Genomic DNA, 5944 nt, shown 5'->3' on the forward strand with positions numbered 1-5944 from the left:
CGTGTTGCAAATTCTTCCCAAAAAGGTTTGGCGGTGGAAACAGACGGCTTTTTATCATAGGACATGAAATCAGCCTTCGAAGACGTAACGTGTGAAAAAAAAAATTTCTAAGCCCCGGGGTCACAACTTCAGCAAAAATCTGAAATTCTCCAATTCACTCAAAAATGGTGCTAAACTGTTGTAAATTCTCCCCTGAAAGGTTTGGCGGTGGAAACAGAAGGCTTTTTATCATAGGCCAAGAAATCAACCCTCGACAACTTAACCTGTGGAAAAAAAAATTTCTAAGCCCCGGGGTCACAATTTCAGGCAAAATCTGAAATTCTCCAATTCACTCAAAAATGGTGCTAAACTGCTGTAAATTCTCCCCTGAAAGGTTTGGCGGTGGAAACAGAAGGCTTTTTATCATAGGCCAAGAAATCAACCCTCGACAACTTAACCTGTGAAAAAAAAAAATTCTAAGCCCCGGGGTCACAACTTCAGCAAAAATCTGAAATTCTCCAATTCACTCAAAGATGGTGCCAAAGTTTTGCAAATACTCCCCTGAAAGGTTTGGCGGTGGAAACAGAAGGCTTTTTATCATAGGACATGAAATCAGCCTTCGAAGACGTAACGTGTGCAAAAAAAAATTTCTAAGCCCCGGGGTCACAACTTCAGCAAAAATCTGAAATTCTTCAATCCACTCAAAAATGGTGCTAAACTGTTGTAAATTCTCCCCTGAAAGGTTTGGCAGTGGAAACAGAAGGCTTTTTATCATAGGCCAAGAAATCAACCCTCGACAACTTAACCTGTGAAAAAAAAAAATTTCTAAGCCCCGGGGTCACAATTTCAGCAAAAATCTGAAATTCTCCAATTCACTCAAAGATGGTGCCAACGTGTTGCAAATTCTTCCCGGAAAGGTTTGGCGGTGGAAACAGACGGCTTTTTATCATAGGACATGAAATCAGCCTTCGAAGACGTAACGTTTGAAAAAAAAATGTTCTAAGCCCCGGGGTCACAACTTCAGCAAAAATCTGAAGTTCTCCAATTCACTCAAAGATGGTGCTAACGTGTTTCAAATTCTTCCCGGAAAGGTTTGGCAGTGGAAACAGAAGGCTTTTTATCATAGGCCAAGAAATCAACCCTCGACAACTTAACCTGTGAAAAAAAAAAATTCTAAGCCCCGGGGTCACAACTTCAGCAAAAATCTGAAATTCTCCAATTCACTCAAAGATGGTGCCAAAGTTTTGCAAATACTCCCCTGAAAGGTTTGGCGGTGGAAACAGAAGGCTTTTTATCATAGGACATGAAATCAGCCCTCGACAACTTAACTTGTGGGGGGAAAAAATTCTAAGCCCCGGGGTCACAACTTCAGCAAAAATCTGAAATTCTCCAATTCACTCAAAGATGGTGCTAAACTTTTGCAAATTCTCCCCTGAAAGGTTTGCCGGTGGAAACAGAAGGCTTTTTATCATAGGCCAAGAAATCAACCCTCGACAACTTAACCTGTGAAAAAAAAAAATTTCTAAGCCCCGGGGTCACAATTTCAGCCAAAATCTGAAATTCTCCAATTCACTCAAAAATGGTGCTAAACTGTTGTAAATACTCCCCTGAAAGGTTTGGTGGTGGAAACAGAAGGCTTTTTATCATAGGACATGAAATCAGCCCTCGACAACTTAACCTGTGAAAAAAAAAATTTCTAAGCCCCGAGGTCACAACTTCAGCAAAAATCTGAAATTCTCCAATTCACTCAAAGATGGTGCCAACGTGTTGCAAATACTCCCCTGAAAGGTTTGGCGGTGGAAACAGAAGGCTTTTTATCATAGGACATGAAATCAGCCCTCGAGAACTTAACCTGTGAAAAAAAAAAATTCTAAGCCCCCGGGTCACAACTTCAGCAAAAACCTGAAATTCTCCAATTCACTCAAATATGGTGCCAAAGTTTTGCAAATACTCCCCTGAAAGGTTTGGCGGTGGAAACAGACGGCTTTTTATCATAGGACATGAAATCAGCCCTCGACAACTTAACCTGTGAAAAAAAAAATTCAAAGCCCCGGGGTCACAACTTCAGCAAAAATCTGAAATTCTCCAATTCACTCAAAGATGGTGCTAAACTGTTGTAAATTCTCCCCTGAAAGGTTTGGCGGTGAAAACAGAAGGCTTTTTATCATGGGACATGAAATCAGCCCTCGACAACTTAACCTGTGAAAAAAAAAATTTCTAAGCCCCGAGGTCACAACTTCAGCAAAAATCAGAAATTCTCCAATTCACTCAAAGATGGTGCCAAAGTTTTGCAAATACTCCCCTGAAAGGTTTGGCGGTGGAAACAGAAGGCTTTTTATCATAGGACATGAAATCAGCCCTCGACAACTTAACCTGTGAAAAAAAAAAAAATTTCTAAGCCCCGAGGTCACAACTTCAGCAAAAATCTGAAATTCTCCAATTCACTCAAAGATGGTGCCAACGTGTTGCAAATACTCCCCTGAAAGGTTTGGCGGTGGAAACAGAAGGCTTTTTATCATGGGACATGAAATCAGCCCTCGACAACTTAACCTGTGAAAAAAAAAAATTCTAAGCCCCGGGGTCACAACTTCAGCAAAAATCTGAAATTCTCCAATTCACTCAAAAATGGTGCTAAACTGTAGCAAATACTCCCCTGAAAGGTTTGGCGGTGGAAACAGAAGGCTTTTTATCATAGGACATGAAATCAGCCCTCGACAACTTAACCTGTGATAAATAAAATTTCTGAGCCCCGGGGTCACAACTTCAGCAAAAATCTGAAATTCTCCAATTCACTCAAAAATGGTGCTAAACTGTTGCAAATTCTCCACTGAAAGGTTTGGCGGTGGAAACAGAAGGCTTTTAATCATAGGCCAAGAAATCAACCCTCGACAACTTAACATGTTAAAAAAAAAAAATTCTAAGCCCCGGGGTCACAACTTCAGCAAAAATCTGAAATTCTCCAATTCACTCAAAGATTTTGCCAAAGTTTTGCAAATACTCCCCTGAAAGGTTTGGCGGTGGAAACAGAAGGCTTTTTATCATAGGACATGAAATCAGCCCTCGACAACTTAACCTGTGAAAAAAAAAAATTCTGAGCCCCGGGGTCACAACTTCAGCAAAAATCTGAAATTCTTCAATCCACTCAAAAATGGTGCTAAACTGTTGTAAATTCTCCCCTGAAAGGTTTGGCAGTCGAAACAGAAGGCTTTTTATCATAGGACATGAAATCAGCCTTCGAAGACGTAACGTTTGAAAAAAAAATGTTCTAAGCCCCGGGGTCACAACTTCAGCAAAAATCTGAAATTCTCCAATTCACTCAAAGATGGTGCTAACGTGTTTCAAATTCTTCCCGGAAAGGTTTGGCAGTGGAAACAGACGGCTTTTTATCATAGGACATGAAATCAACCCTCGACAACTTAACCTGTGGGAAAAAAAAATTCAAAGCCCCGGGTTCACAACTTCAGCAAAAATCTGAAATTCTCCAATTCACTCAAAGATGGTGCTAAACTGTTGCAAATTCTCCCCTGAAAGGTTTGCCGGTGGAAACAGAAGGCTTTTTATCATAGGCCAAGAAATCAACCCTCGACAACTTAACCTGTGAAAAAAAAAAAATTCTAAGCCCCGGGGTCACAACTTCAGCAAAAAATCTGAAATTCTCCAATTCACTCAAAGATGGTGCCAAAGTTTTGCAAATACTCCCCTGAAAGGTTTGGCGGTGGAAACAGAAGGCTTTTTATCATAGGACATGAAATCAGCCCTCGACAACTTAACCTGTGGGAAAAAAAATTTCTAAGCCCCGGAATCACAACTTCAGCAAAAATCTGAAATTCTTCAATTCACTCAAAGATGGTGCCAAAGTTTTGCAAATACTCCCCTGAAAGGTTTGGCGGTGGAAACAGAAGGCTTTTTATCATAGGACATGAAATCAGCCCTCGACAACTTAACCTGTGAAAAAAAAAAATTCTAAGCCCCGGGGTCACAACTTCAGCAAAAATCTGAAATTCTCCAATCCACTCAAAAATGGTGCTAAACTGTTGCAAATACTCCCCTGAAAGGTTTGGCGGTGGAAACAGAAGGCTTTTTATCATAGGCCAAGAAATCAACCCTCGACAACTTAACCTGTGAAAAAAAAAATTTCTAAGCCCCGGGGTCACAACTTCAGCAAAAATCTGAAATTCTCCAATTCACTCAAAGATGGTGCCAAAGTTTTGCAAATACTCCCCTGAAAGGTTTGGCAGTGGAAACAGAAGGCTATTTATCATAGGACATGAAATCAGCCCTCGACAACGTAACCTGTGGAAAAAAAAATTTCTGAGCCCCGGGGTCACAATTTCAGCAAAAATCTGAAATTCTCCAATTCACTCAAAGATGGTGCCAACGTGTTGCAAATTCTTCCCAGAAAGGTTTGGTGGTGGAAACAGACGGCTTTTTATCATAGGACATGAAATCAGCCTTCGAAGACGTAACGTGTGAAAAAAAAATTTTCTAAGCCCCGGGGTCACAACTTCAGCAAAAATCTGAAATTCTCCAATTCACTCAAAGATGGTGCTAAACTGTTGTAAATTCTCCCCTGAAAGGTTTGGCGGTGGAAACAGAAGGCTTTTTATCATTGGACATAAATCAGCCCTCGACAACTTAACCTGTGAAAAAAAAAAATTCTAAGCCCCGGGGTCACAATTTCAGCCAAAATCTGAAATTCTCCAATTCACTCAAAAATGGTGCTAAACTGTTGTAAATTCTCCCCTGAAAGGTTTGGCGGTGGAAACAGAAGGCTTTTTATCATAGGCCAAGAAATCAACCCTCGACAAGTTAACCTGTGAAAAAAAAAAAATTTCTAAGCCCCGGGGTCACAACTTCAGCAAAAATCTGAAATTCTCCAATTCACTCAAAAATGGTGCTAAACTGTTGCAAATTCTCACCTGAAAGGTTTGGCGGTGGAAACAGAAGGCTTTTTATCATAGGACATGAAATCAGCCCTCGACAACTTAACCTGTGAAAAAAAAAATTTCTAAGCCCCGGGGTCACAACTTCAGCAAAAATCTGAAATTCTCCAATTCACTCAAAGATGGTGCTAAACTGTTGTAAATTCTCCCCTGAAAGGTTTGGCGGTGGAAACAGAAGGCTTTTTATCATAGGACATGAAATCAGCCCTCGACAACTTAACCTGTGAAAAAAAAAATTTCTAAGCCCCGAGGTCACAACTTCAGCAAAAATCTGAAATTCTCCAATTCACTCAAAGATGGTGCCAAAGTTTTGCAAATACTCCCCTGAAAGGTTTGGCGGTGGAAACAGAAGGCTTTTTATCATAGGACATGAAATCAGCCCTCGACAACTTAACCTGTGAAAAAAAAAAAATTCTAAGCCCCGAGGTCACAACTTCAGCAAAAATCTGAAATTCTCCAATTCACTCAAAAATGGTGCTAAACTGTAGCAAATACTCCCCTGAAAGGTTTGGCGGTGGAAACAGAAGGCTTTTTATCATTGGACATAAATCAGCCCTCGACAACTTAACCTGTGAAAAAAAAAAATTCTAAGCCCCGGGGTCACAATTTCAGCCAAAATCTGAAATTCTCCAATTCACTCAAAAATGGTGCTAAACTGTTGTAAATTCTCCCCTGAAAGGTTTGGCGGTGGAAACAGAAGGCTTTTTATCATAGGCCAAGAAATCAACCCTCGACAAGTTAACCTGTGAAAAAAAAAAAATTTCTAAGCCCCGGGGTCACAACTTCAGCAAAAATCTGAAATTCTCCAATTCACTCAAAAATGGTGCTAAACTGTTGCAAATTCTCACCTGAAAGGTTTGGCGGTGGAAACAGAAGGCTTTTTATCATAGGACATGAAATCAGCCCTCGACAACTTAACCTGTGAAAAAAAAAATTTCTAAGCCCCGGGGTCACAACTTCAGCAAAAATCTGAAATTCTCCAATTCACTCAAAGATGGTGCTAAACTGTTGTAAATTCTCCC

The sequence above is a fragment of the Podarcis liolepis genome (genome assembly GCF_965112155.1).
Source record: "Podarcis liolepis genome assembly, chromosome: 3".
Lineage (NCBI taxonomy): Eukaryota > Metazoa > Chordata > Lepidosauria > Squamata > Lacertidae > Podarcis > Podarcis liolepis.